The 14,711-nt window shown below is 38.1% G+C and overlaps 2 long non-coding RNA genes across 2 annotated transcripts in view; one reads left to right on the forward strand and one right to left on the reverse strand.

The window, feature by feature from the left end:
* The window catches only part of LOC123000351 (uncharacterized), a 75,221-nt gene that overhangs the window by 18,131 nt on the left and 42,379 nt on the right, over positions 1–14,711 (reverse strand). The window contains exons 7-8 of the long non-coding RNA XR_006408306.3: positions 3,973–4,147; positions 275–368 (exon numbers count right to left, since the gene is read on the reverse strand). This is a non-coding gene — a long non-coding RNA (uncharacterized LOC123000351). The remainder of the gene's footprint in view (positions 1–274; positions 369–3,972; positions 4,148–14,711) is intronic.
* Positions 1–14,711, forward strand: part of LOC125283363 (uncharacterized) — a 34,867-nt gene that overhangs the window by 6,456 nt on the left and 13,700 nt on the right. The gene's annotated exons all lie outside the window — the stretch shown is intronic.

Below are 14,711 nucleotides of genomic sequence, written 5' to 3' on the forward strand. Positions count from 1 at the left end.
TTTATGAAGCATTTCAATGCTTCATATCATTTGATTTTCCAACAATTCTAGAAGCAGCCAAAGTAAGACAATTGTCATTTACAGGCAAGGAAGCTCATGACAAGTTATTGGGGTTGTTAGTGGCAGAACCACACCAGGGCATTTGTACGTACCCTAAAAGCACATGGCTAGGACATAGACTCAAACCCAAATCTTATGACCCTCAGGCTGGCATCCTTGCTTCAGGCTATGGCAACACCTGTACTCAACCCCAGAGGAACAGCATGGGCATCACCTGGGAGCTCTTCAGGGCTGTAACCTCTCCGGCCCAGGAGCTGTCTGTGCACATCAGTATCTGCGAAGAGCTGCTTCAGACATGCTGAGAGCCCCTATGCAGTCGGTGTGGAGAAACAGACGGTATTTGCATGTAAAAGCAACAAGGAGGAAGTAATTGATGAGTCTGAACATTCTTCAAACAATTTATAAACTAGCGATGGAACATTAAAGAAATAACATTTTTTCCTTCATTGTTTTAAAGAAGAAAATGTTAGATTGAAAAGACTTCCACAGTGCCATTAAGCAGCTTTTTTCTCCAGAAAAACCAAGAGTTCTTTCTGCCTACTCTTGGAAATTTCGATGAGGCTGTATGAAATATTTTGCTTCCCACATGTAGGAATTACTGGTGGAGGTTTTCTCCAAAATGCAAAGGTAACTTTGCGAGGCTTCCACGGTAAGCTCCACCTGACCCCGCACCCATACCCAGAGCACCAGCAACCTGCTGCTGTCTCCACTTTCGCCACCAGTAATACAGACTTGGGCTTAATGATTTACCTGCTGTTAATAAAAGCCATCCTAGGGGGAGGACACATTGCATCCTATCAGTCAAGAAAGGAGGAGTTCTGTTTGAGAACCTGCTATGAAGTGTTTGAGTGATGTTGAGCAATTCAGCTAACATGTCAGGTTCCCTTTCCTTATGATAAATAGTAGTGTGCAGACGAAGTTATAATAAGGGCATTTCCGAACCCAGTAGGCTGTTATTTCGCCTTCTAAGAAAAGTGAGCACCCAAGATGACTGGGCCTGGGATGAAAGGGATGAAGTAGCCAGTGGGGAAAAGGCATAGAAATGCAAAGCATGGACGAAAAAGATAAATTTCGTTTGAGTTATAATTTTGCCCAGAACCAGACCTCAGTTATGGGCAAGAGGTTATAATTTGTCATCACGCCGGGCACTAAACTTTATTGTGAAGCTTGTCACTATTATATACAGTCATTTTAGGAGTTTTACTTTAATGTCCATTTGATGTTCCTCCAAATATAGAAATTAGTGAGGACTCACATTTCATACAGAAATGCTGCCTTTTTTTTCTCTCGATGGACATTATTTGCTTAGATGAGTCCTTTTTAGCACTCGGACAGAGTGCTTGATATTCTTGCATTCTGTGCCTACGAGTCTAACTAACATGTCTCAAGGGGCCCGTGCACAGGAATTTCTTGTCAGTAAAACAATGCCTCATGCGATTCTGGTAGATTTATAGCTGCACAGTCCCCTGGTCAAATTTGGCTCATTGCTCTGAATCCATTTTTGTAATAATCATGCTGCTAATGCCACCATATATTATTTTAATAGGGTACCATATTGAACTCTAATTTCCAAGGAATAAATATGCTACTTAGCCTTGGAATCAACTAGTATATTAGGCCCCAAAGAAGAGGAAACTAAAAAGATGTCTCACTAGAATTATGTGTAATTATCAATTATGGAAAAGCAGATAAGAGATGGTTGGATTATGATATATTTATAATATTTATGTTGAATAGTTGCCCCCTTTTAATTTCTGATTCCCCTAATATTATAGTCACTAGCTTCAGAATTTATGTTCAGTAAACCGTCATGGACCAGAACAGGCATGAGGATGCCTATGGGACCCAACATGCAGGAGACACCTTCTTTGTGTTTAGAAAACTTCCTTCTTAGAGGAAATCAATGCGTAATATGTGTCAAGAGCTACAGTCATGAGATGCACAAATGTTCTGACAGCTCCCCTTTACACTTCATCTAGTAAGCCTTGCCAGGCAAAATTCATCCAAACAAAAAATATTGTCAAGTACTCCGATAGGTCTTAGACTTGATCTCTTCTGTGTGATGAGTCTACAAAGCTAGAATGAATGGGGATTGTATATGTGTGAGAGAGTTGTATGTGTTATCACTTCTAATTATAATTTGAGCAAAATGCCAGCAGGCAAATGGTCCTACCTGGCTGATTATCCTATTTTGAAAGGGTATTGGCTTTGAAAAGGTATTTGAACTTACTCTGTCTTTGATATGATTAAAATGTGTAGAATAGAGCATGCTCTTTCATATGATTTTACTCCATCAAAAATTATAGTCTGTTAAAATCCATGAGTACCAACCTCTGAATTCACAGTGTTTTTAGAATTTTAGAAATCAAAGAAAAATTTAAAGAACAACAATTGCCTTATTTAATATTGCCCTCAATCTTTGTATAACTCAGACCTGATCTTATCTCCATTTGAGATGCCTTTAATAACAACAAAACAAGTTAACACAAAATGAAATCTTACACAAAGAGAAATTAGAGTAGCCTCTATTTTCATGTTTCTTCAGATGAAAAAGCTGTAAATTTGTTGATGGCTTTCTCTCTCTCTGTCTCTCTCTACATACATCTAGATAGATACTTCTCTCTCTCTCTCTCTCTCTCTCTATATATATATATATATATATATATATAAATTTTGCCAAGAGCAAGGAAATATATTACAGAAGCTTATGACATATCCTTATCTTCCTTATAACTGTTTAGAGAAACACCATTATATTCATCCAGAAAGAAAAATTTAGGTCAACTAAATTCAGTAAAGATAAGGTTATCTCGGTAAATATAATTCAGTAAATATTAGGTTCAGTAAAAGGCTTGGGTTTCATTCCCTGTGTCCTTGGGGGTGTTTTCAGGCTCCTACTCTGGAGTAGATTTCTTCCATCTCTGCTCTGTGTCCTTCCCTCCCTGCCCAGCCATTATTCTCAATTAGCGGTAGCTATGGGCAGTCATTATCTATCGAACCCATTTAGAAACCTGGCCACAGACTTCATCAACTCCAACCTTTCAAGGAGACTGAATTGGCTGGCAAGAAGCATGGCCTTTGCATAAACAAGCCGGGTTTGCTCCTAAGTATCACATTTTCAGTTCCAACCAATATTCTTCTTTTCTTTGGGAGTGAGCACCTGATTAGAGCTGTTCTTTTTGCTAATTCAGCTCTCTGGATAATAAATATTTTATCTTATCAATAAACATGAATTTCTGTGATCCAAAGATATTTAGATCCCTAATGAGATAGTACATCTAAATTGGTTAATCAGAGTGTTTTCTGGCAGTTTCTGAGTCAAAGTTACACTTCATCTCTGGTTAGCCTTTGTAAGATTCAAGCTGAACAACTTAAAATTCTTAGTTCAAGCTACTTACAATCTGTGTTAATCAAAATGCTGTAATTAAATTGGGCATGGACTTATTCTGGAACCTTATCCACTTTGCATTTAAGTTGTCTCTACATGAATGTTTGACACTAGTACAGTCTTTAAATATTAATGCACAGGGGGAAAAAAAAGAAGATGAAAGGAAGGGTTGGAGCCAAGAGAAAGTAAAAGATAGCAAGGGGCAATTGTAATAAAAAACCGTAAGAAAGTTCGGAGAATATGCAAGGAAAAAATGAACATGTCAGAGCAGTTAGTTACCAGCATAAAGTCGCACAATTTATACACAATCGAAAACTCTAGGGAATGAATAGCCGTAACAAGCTTTTGTGTAATAAAGATTAGAATCTCTGTGAAGCGGTTTCCTGTGTACTTTTTTTCCCTCTGCTTTTGAATTTCACTTTGAAATGGTTGCAAAGCTACAACAGGTTAAAAACGAAACAAAGCCAAACAAATAGAAAAAACATATTTTTTTCCCCTTTCATGCATAGGAAAACAAAACACACCTGAAATTCTGGCTTTGTACCTCGCACATCAGGCTCCCTGTGATTCTGGTATAAAACAGTGTAGGACCAAACAACGTCACAAAATAACGTGTATTTGTGCTCCACACACAATGCGAGACTTCTTCCCATAATCTGCAGTTTCAAGTGGGTGCACTGCCAGATACTTCGGCTTTTCCTGTGAGAGAGGAAGAAGGAGAGTGGATGAAACCCAATGTACAGCTAGTGTCTCTTCTTGCACCAGATAGAGAAATTATATTTGTTGAGACACTGCGCTGTTGAGATTCGAGGAGAGAGTATGCCCTCAATTTCACTGCACTATGCTAGTGTTCATTCAGCTGATGAAGTTCTCAACTCAAAGGGCAACATCCACTTTGTTCTAAGTTCCTGCTGGAATGGAAAAGCTGACAAGGGGAAACTTACACAAAGGATATTGTGCTGTTAAAGTTTGTTCAAAGCCACACTTGTCAGATCTCTTTGAAATGAAATTGAAAAGGAAAAACCAATTTTCTTTGAGGACAAAGTTCATCTCATTTGGTGTGCTGCACCTGTCTAATTTTCTTCTCTGAGAAAGAAATCTTGACTACGAAAATTTGAAAAAATAGTTTATACTAGGGCAGGTATGTATCATAATGTTTAATTCAGACGAGTGTTACATTCTGAGAAAATAAATATAAGTGAATTACTGCCTGTTTGAAGCTGTGATAAATACCTAGGTTGGCTGAAATTATTAGACATATTATTCTGTCTCCAAAATGTCTCTGAAGGGCAACGGTCTGAACTATCTGGAAACGAGAGCTCTCTAATGTTTTCCTTTGTTGGCGATGTGTAGACGCACGTTAAGTTATCAAATTGAAAACTGAGACAGATCCCTCAAAGGTGTTCAGGTAAATACCTCGCGTACTTCCAAATTTGGGGGGAGAAAAAAGCAACATCTCTTTTTAGGGTAGCGTGTTTATGAATATTAAAATTCACGATTGATCTTTTAAATGCCACCAAATAAGTTTGTATCAACAGCAAACAAGAAGACTTTTTGTGTTTGAAGTTACAATTTCCCATACGTAGGAGTGTTACATGATTGTAGATAACACAAAATAAAATACGGAATAAAGTGACTATGTCATTTAAACTGGAAAGAAATAGAGCTGTGACCTCAGATAAGGACTCAGGTTCAAGATAGAAAAATGTTGGGGCGCCTGGGTGGCACAGCGGTTAAGCGTCTGCCTCTGGCTCAGGGCGTGATCCCGGCGTTACGGGATCAAGCCCCACGTCAGGCTCCTCCGCTATGAGCCTGCTTCTTCCTCTCCCAGTCCCCCTGCTTGTGTTCCCTCTCTCGCTGGCTGTCTCTATCTGTGTCGAATACATAAATAAAATCTTTAAAAAAAAAAAAGATAGAAAAATGTTATTTTAGTCAAGGGGGCGGGGGAAGCTGGGCGGAGGGAAGAAAAACACACCCATGTATAGTAATCCCTTCCTTTAATGCATCGCATCTCCTATTGGCCTGTGTCTTTGGCTCTTCTCTGCTTTTCTGCCAGCTTTCCTTGCCCAAACCTACCAATGGGATAGGCTACATGTTTAAATATAAATCCCATCTATTGAAAATAAATGTATGATTAAAAATGAGAGAGAATTTGCAAGTGGGAAGGAAAGGCAAACTATGTCTTATCCGTGAGATCATGGGAAACAGATGATCTTGGCAATTGCCAGATTCTCCTCAGAAATTTATATTCCCTCGCTTCCTTCTTTGTGAATGTTTTCCATTTGGAACTACATTGCCAATGCCTTTTTATTTGCTCTGTGTCCAAATGTGGATCCAGCTGGATTCCTGCGATTTTGTTTTTATTCTGTTTGTATCTCTCTAGAAGACTGTCACACAAATCCACACCCTTTATGTAAAATTTAATACCTTTTAAATACGGTGTTCACTCTGCCCTTGAGAAACAAAGACCCGCCAGTGAAACTTTTGGACAGAAGCTACCTTCCTTTTCTAAGCAAAACCCAAACAACCAACGTCCTGATAATCAAAGGAGAATCTTCTTAGAGTAGAAATTATTCAACTAAATGAAAAGCAAGCTCACTGATTTTAGTTCCTCTTTTGTTTAATTCTATTTCCTTTGTGCTCCGTCTGTTATAGAGTAAATGTGTTTCAATTTAGTGAAAACATCTTCAGAAATTAACCATTCCTCTTATGGCTTAAAAGTCGCATGTTATTTGTATTCCATTATTTGTCAGAAGCGTAATTTTTCATGTGCTTGTGTATAAATTAATACCGGGTGGTATTGCCTTCAAAATCCACGAGTCGCAGGGAGCGTCTTCTGGAGAATAGAATCTTTACCTCACACAAGATGCACGTCCCTCAGCACCTACTTACACCCTCAAGAAATATTTGCTGAATGAATGAAGGTGTGTGGCTTTCTCTCTTCCCCTTGCACATCACTCTGGTTTTCCCTCTCTAATGCCCGCGCACTAAAGTCATGTCACAGGAAAGAGTGTTAGTGTCTCCTTCGCAGTCCACACACGAACTGGATACTCCTCTTCTTGGCCCATCTGCCCTGGGCGATAGTGCAATGAAGCTCTTGGTCTTCCTAGATTCTAATCCTTCCCCGGTTCTGGGATACTATCAATACTCTAGGTGCTTGCCTCACAAATGAGTTTTTTCTTTGTAGCTCTTACATCTTTTTAGTGGGCATTAAAGGATTTCTAGCAGAAAGTGAACCAGGAGTAGCTGCACTGTATTTCATGTTTTCTGTGGTGGAGCTGGTCAGCACCATGTCTGCATCCTCTTCTCTTCCTCCTATGAAAGCTTATGACATGGCATACAAGCATAGGCCCACATTTATCGCATACAACGTCAACACATTGGTACAAGGGCCGTTCTCCTGCCGAAACTCCTGTATGCAACCACTCACTCAACAGATATTCCTAGCCTCTCCTGGGGGTTTAATACAGTACTATGAGAACCACAAAGAGGCATAAACAAAATAGTCCCTACCCTTAAAAGCAAAGAGGATTTTGTGTTTTCTAGAGGACTTCCACATTAATTATCTCATTTGATTTCCTACAACGGCCAGGAGACGGAAGGAGGATAATTATTACTATACACATTTTCCAAATGAGAAACCTGTAGCCTGGAAATTGAAGTCACCCTACTGGTTATGCCAGGACCTCAATAAAACACCTAGGGGTTTGATTATACCATTTAATAACTCTCCCTTTCTACATCATAGAGAACCAAGCATTTTCAGTGGTGAATTACCTCTCAGGCTGCACAAGAATATTTATTCCAAATTCTCCTGCCTTTTAGAATGTAAGGCAGGCCAATAATTAAAAGTACTTCGGACCTAAATGGAACCATTCAGTTCCCAAGGCTTGCAGCTTCTCAACTGGCCATGCTTCAAAGCACAGTGTATTGTTTGGGGGTTAGCAATAACAATTCTCAAGGCTGTGGAGTTTGGAAGACAGCTATGATACACATTCCCTCCTTTCCTTTCCCACTTCCACTGTCCCAGCCCAGGTCATTATCTGCTTACTTCAATAATCTTTTATATCTATCATGTGTCTTTCAGTCTCCCCTCCCACACACCTATCCATTTACATGCCGTTGCCAGGTAAATCTTCCTAGAGGACAATTATATTTCAGTAATGATGCTTCTCAGAAAACATAGATGGCTTCATGTAGCCTACTGAATGAAGTCCCACCTCTGAGCTGACCACAACTTCCCTTCCCATCCTTCACTTAACCTACAAGGAGAATACATTACTTACTGCTTCTATACGTGCTCAGCCCTTTCCTACTGTGGTGGGGTCTTTCTTGCCATTCCTTCTTCCTGGAATAATTATTTGCTTCCAGACCTTTCACTAACTCCTTCAACATAAAAATCACCGAAGTCTTATTATAAGCCTTCCCCTGTGGCTCTAACTGGGGACCAAGACAACTTACTTCGAACACACAAAAAATTTCTCTGGAGTCTCTTCCCGGGAACTTATGAAACAGCACAGGTGTTATGGACAGACAGGCAGATGGAATTAGGTTTAATCCTGACCTGGTCAATTTTGGGCAAATTATTTAGTTTTTCCAAGCATCCATTTCCTTATTGGGAAAATCGTTGCATGTTTTGTTTTGTTTTGTTGTAAATATTAGTGATATTCTGGTCAATTCTTAGCATATATCAAGACTCGGTAAATGGCCACATTTATGTTTAGATTCGGTTCTGTATTATAGTTCTGTCTGTACATATTATGTAAACACCCATATGTTGTCTGCTTTCTGGGAAGGCTGAGACCCTAATTTTATTTTTGTTTTTTTCATCTTTGTAACCACATAGGTCTTGACACACACACAAAATTTTCTTCATGATCGTCACCTTTGTGCATCTACTTAATCATAAAAGAATTGTGGACAACATCCACATTTGCGAATCATGAGTTCCGAGTAACCCTAGCAATGCTATGAATATACTGTGTTTTTTTTTTTTTTCAGTTTCAGAATAAGAAAAACAGTTGGCTCAGTTTATGAATCTTCTAATTATAGCTTCTTAGTTAAAATTTGGTCATGTAAGAAATTTAAGAAAGCTTGAATGCAATTAATAGAGCCCAGGAAGTCAACCACTTAGACAGTGTTGCAGCCTATAAAAAATGGATCAGGGCTGGGAAGTTATGTGCTGTATTTCTTCAGGGTATCACTAGGTCTGCTTTTATGTCATCCAGGCCATGCCAACCACGGAGAGCATGAAGTGGTAAACCACAAAGGTTGTAAAGTTGACTGCACCCAAAGAAAATGGGAATAAATTCCATCACAAATGTGCCCTTTGTTGGACTGGAAAGAAATGGGATGTCATGAAGACTTATGGAGGAGATTAGGTGATGTAATTGTACCCTTTCTGTGAAGGAACTAAGAGAACATCCATCATCACCATCATCATCACCATCATCATCACCACCATCATTGTCATCATCATACATGGAGTCAGAAAAGAATATTGTTATTGTTAATTTCTTCTTAGCTTTACAATTGATATCTCTAACAGAAAAAAAGTTATTGGTCTATTGGAATAAAATGTTTAAGAAGTAAGAGAGCAGTATCTGGCACTATTTTTTTTAAGAGAGGACAAGTGTTTTATTTTATAATGTGGTGGGGAAAAAAATGATCTGATATTTAACGGGCAGCCTGCATCTAGAATTTTTTTCACAAGCAAGTAAGTGAGAAGTAACTAAACTTTCCTATTTGGGGGATGAGATTTCTCAGGTAAAAACCTCCAAAATATTTACAATCATTCATTTCATGTTTTATTCTCAAACAAAACATCCTCAAGAATAGTCTCATGTTTTCCATTCTCAAATACTTATGGATCAATGTAATTACAGTGTGAGTAGACTGGAGGTATAAATTTGAGGCAGAAATACTCATTAGGAAGCTATCGTGGTGATACAGATGACAAGTACTGGTGGTCAGATTCGTGCAAGGGCCAGTGCATAGGATGTAAGTATCTTGGCCGTTTGATTTTACCTCAAGCCTCAAGGAGTCTCAAATTTAGGCTGCTATCTTATGTTGGCCTTCCAAATTTGTGCAGGGAATGAGTACCTCAAAAAACTATAACTAATCTAGAGTTATTTTGACCCCTCTTCTAATCCTAGAGAAATAGGAGAGTGACAGAGTATATCAAAGAGCCAGGGGCCTCAAGTTTTCCACATTTCCTGGGCCATACTAACACTTACATAGGCCTACAATTAAAGCTAGAGAGTTGAAGAGAGACTAAAGACTTATTCAGGTAGAAAAAACAAAGGGAGTTGATACCTGGTTCGACATGGGGCAGGGAGGGAAAAAGCAGAGTCTAAAAATTCACCAGGTTGCTGGCTTGGGCAACCAGGTGGATGATGGCACCATTTATTGAGATGAAGAACAGAAGAAGAAGAATAGATTTTGGAGTTGATAAAGATTTTAAATTCACTTTTGGACACATTAAGTTTGAAGTAGGGCAGGAAAATACACATGTCCTGAAGGCAGTTATGGTTTTTAGTCTGAAATTCAGGAAGGAGTTTTTGCTGGATTAGGAGTCATCAGCATATAACATTAAATGGGATTTCCCAGTGGGACATTATATAACTCAAGAAGAGGACAGAACCCTCAGTAAAATAAACATTTGATCTTCAGGTAGAGGAATGGATGTCTATAAAAGGAACAACCAGGGATGTGGGGAATACCGTGTCACTAAAGTGAAAAGAAGAAAGTCTTTCAAAAAGGAGGCCAGCAACAGTGTTAAATGCTGAGATTTCAAGTAAGTTAAGTTTTATGAAGGTTCCATTTGTTTTGCTTAAGGAAAAAAAAAGCATGGATGTCTTTAGCTTAAAAAGTCTTCGTGGTGTGATGGGTCTGAAGGCCAGCTTTCTGTATAATGCAAAGCATCTCATTAAATGTAATCTTCCATAATTAAGAAGTTTGACTTTGCAGGGGAGGATAAAGGACCTGAAGGAGAAGAGAGTTTTACAATGTCCTCTGTTTCCAATATATTTTATGTTCTTTTATTTGTTGTTTCACTGATATAGGACTGGTTGGTTTGCACTGGCAAATAATAACTTTTCTTTTTCTATACAAATGGTTGACACATTAACTTGGCATGGTTATGGTTCTGGGATTTTATATGAGGTCCCTGGTGACTGAGAACAAAAAAGTTTTTACATTAACTCCTGTTTTTACTTCTTAGGATTAAGAAAATCAAAACCCCTGTATTTCCCTTCCTTTTGCTATACTATACTCAGCAAATCTAGTCATTGGAATTTGCCTTCACACACCAATGGGCAATGAAGAGATTCTTTAAGAGATTTCTATTTTAAGGGTCATAGATATTTTACTACCTTCAGAAAATAAAAATAAAAAAAAACCCAGAAAACACAAATGTTAGCAAAGAAAATTATAAGGGTTTTAATTACAATTTTTCAGTTTTTCAAAATATGTGTTGGAAGAGATTTTGGAAAATACTAGTGTACCATCTCTCACCTTTATAGAAACTTTTATGAGTCTGGATATTGAACTATAAGAACTATGCTGCTTGAAGGAAAGAAATGTTTTCTTCCTCAGAGGATAAAATGGGTTCTTTCTCATCAATATGAAACACTATATAAAATTAAATTTTCAATTCTCAGAGTCTATGAGCGACAATTAGAATTACATGAAGTACTTTAGAAACTGCTTACTTTTTTACATCATGAATAAAATATTACTTCAGAGGACCAAATGTTTGGCCATCGACCTCATTTTATTAATACCATATTGGATGTCAGCTATCACAATAATAATATTTAATTTCTGTATAGGACTTTACAATGTATGAGGAACTTAGAGGTTTGTTAACTTGCGTAAGCCTCAGAATGATCCTATGAATTAGTCAAGGCAAATAAAGTTATTGTCAATTAATAGAAAAGGAGGCTGAAGTTCCATGTCATTGTGCAGCTTGTCCAATTGCACTGGGTTTAGTAAGTGATGAAGTTGGACTGGGATTCAGGTCAAATTCCTAAACCAATGTTTTCCACTAGACATCAAGAGTGAACATTAAACACTACTTGGGAACAGAGAAAGAGATAAACTTTTCTCTTGAGGTGTTTATGACTGGGTTGGAAAGATCAGACATGTATACCAAATGCTAAATATGCTTCATTCTACAAACATCTGACTTAACTGGTGTCATAATTTGTAGTGTCTCTTCCTTAGAGGTGCCGTAAGTAATGGCTCCCGTGATGGTTCATTTTATGTTTCAACTTGAGTTATGGGGTACCCAGATAGCTAGTAAACCATGATTCTGGGATATGTCTGTGAGAACGTCTCTGGAAGAGGTTAGCATTTAGATTGGGTGGTGAAGGCTGAAGAAAGCAGATGGCTTTCACCAGTGTGGGTGGGCATCACCCAATCCACTAAGAGCTTGATTAGAACAAAAGGATGGAGAAGGGTGAATTTGCTTTTTCTGCTTAAGATCTCCAACTTCTCACCCTTAGATATCAATTTCCCTGGTTCTCAGGCCTTCAGACTCAGGGTGAATTCTACTCCAAACTTTCCTGCGTCTCTAGCTTGCAGACAGCAGATCCTGGGATATCTCAGCATCCATGATCACATGAACCAATTCCTATAAAAGGTCTCCTCTTACAGCTATCTATCTGTCTACCTATTGTCATAATCTATCCTTTTATTGGTTCTGTTTCTCTAGAGAGCTCTAATATAGCTCCCAATGGCTTCCACTTCCAAACATTTCTTCAAAACAAAACAAAACAAAACAAAACAAAAGGAGAGGTTCAGGCATCATGAATCAGATTATCTGAATCTCACTGTATCTGAAAACATATATCCTCTGCAAGCAGAAATCAAAATATGGATCTATGTGGTCAAATGGGGAACTGAATCAGGGCGGGTGGGTGAGTGAGTGAGTGAGTGAGTGTGTGTGTGTGTATGTGTGTGTGTTCCCCAAACCAGAGTATTTGAAAAGTCTTGGAAATGTGAAAAATGAACCTCATTCAGTTGTCTGTTATTGTTGTTGTTTATCTACTAATCTATGATGTGCACGGTGCTTCTTTATCCAATCTAGAAACATCTTATCATATTACAAAAGCTTATATTTATTGATGGTTTAATCCAAATAGTATTCAGAATGACATGACCATAGGATCATGTCTTAAGCTTATTCATGCTAACCATGTTTTAATAAGGCTTATCTCGTAATTAAACAGGAGATTATAGACTGTGGTAACACACTAGATATTTTAGGGGGTTGTGAGGAAGGTGAGATGTGAGGAAAGTACAAGTCATTGCTCTCAAGGGGGAAATAAAACATGACTCAGCTAGAGATGCAGAGAAGGTGACTGTAACAGAGTGCAGAGAACAAACAGAAAGTACAGAGGTTGACCGCTCAGTGAGAGAATGCCTCATGGAGGAAGTAAGATATAATTTGTGTCAACAAATGAATAGGGTTTAAACCTAGGTGAGGAGAGAAAGCATTCCAGTTATATAGAAATGGATGGATAAATTTTGACATGTGGAATACATGTCCTATGCAGGAGGTCAGCTAGAACTCTCTGAGTAGAGAAAAATCCAAAATAATAGACATTTTGATAATAATTATTTGAGCACCTATAGCATGACACATCATTATAAACCCTCACAAAACCATGCAAATAGGGTTGCTATCCCTTTTTCTATAGGTATGTGGTTTTCCTTGGAAGTACGCATGACCCAGAGAGGTTTGATAAACTAATCAACACGCTGCTGTAAGTTGGGACAAGGATTTGCATACAAGTCCAGGTGATGTCGCAGTCTAGTTCAGGTCCTCCTGGTCTATAATGCTGCCTCCCCTGTGACACAAAAAGAGTGCCCTAAGCTACTACAGAATTTCAGCTACTCTAGCCCCACAATTCAGAATCACCAATATATTAACACAAAAGCAGAATAAAGCTCAAGACAAATTCCCTTTTCGCTTGTGTTAAATAGGGCTTCAGTGGAAAGAGAAAGGCTAGGAATGCCTTATAGTTATACACTGGGCCAACGTAAGCATAATTCCAAGCGTACGTAGGCCATCAGAAAACAAATTTGGAACAGAGCTAAGAATACTCTAATTTTATCAAGGTGCAAACCCTTTTTGTTTACCCGGAATCACCTCACTCACACACTGCAGAGGACCCTTGATAGGGTCACCCAATTAAATGTCAAGAGACCAGTCGCCCCGAACCTCATTAACCTTCACCATTCCCAATCTTCTACACTCAGTAGATGTCTACATTAGTCGTTTTTCAGATTTTTCTGTTTCCAGACTTCATAAAAGAAGAATTTGCAAATAAGTTTTTATCATCATTAACAATACTATCGCTAAAGGGCATATGTGAAGTTTTATGATGGTTTAGCACATTAATATTTTACAATCGGGCTTTAACATGCTTTTATCTTTTTTACACAAGATTAATATCCTGCCTGAATTAGTTTTATTACATGCATTTTCAATTTTCACTAAGCTGATTTTCCTGCACTAGAATTTAAGATTTTTTTCTTACAACTTTTTTCTTTCTCATTTGTAGGATTTAATATGTTTTATCCATCTTAATTTTTTTTTCCCACAGCATTGCAAGGATTTTCTTGTTATGCTGCCATTTGCAATGCAGTTCCATTAGCTAATCACACCATTTGGTGTTAAATCTTTCATTCTATACAACATTTATAGTTTTGTTCTCTCTGAAGTCTGTACAATTACTGTCATGTCTACAAGTCTAGGCAAGAATGTGGATTTAGTAAATAGCTGACTAATTTGATAAATACAGATGATCTAATCAGGTAATTCAGTATCATGTTTTTACTTTAGGGCAGATTAGACCTTCTGTTAGAAGAGTACCAAAATTGACATACTGTATCATAGTTCGAACTACCTTAAAATACTAAGAATTATTTTTTAAAGATTTATTTTATTTTATTTGTTTATTTGAGGGGGGAGAGAGAGAGAGAGCACAAGTAGTGGGAGGGGCAGAACGAGAGGGAGAAGCCAGCTCCTTGCAGAGCAGGACCCTGGGATCATGACCTGAGCTGAAGGCAGATGCTTAACAGACAGAGCCCCCCAGGTGCCCCACTAAGAAACATTTTTAAAATTAAAAAAAAATAATTAAAATTCGAAATTAGTGTTTCTTATTCTAAAGTCCTGTTTGGGCAACTGGACATCTCCCCATTATCCATTTTGTTGGATAACAGAATGTAGACATAGCCTTTCAGTCTCTTCTAC

This window comes from Ursus arctos, unplaced genomic scaffold (genome assembly GCF_023065955.2).
Source record: "Ursus arctos isolate Adak ecotype North America unplaced genomic scaffold, UrsArc2.0 scaffold_37, whole genome shotgun sequence".
NCBI lineage: Eukaryota > Metazoa > Chordata > Mammalia > Carnivora > Ursidae > Ursus > Ursus arctos.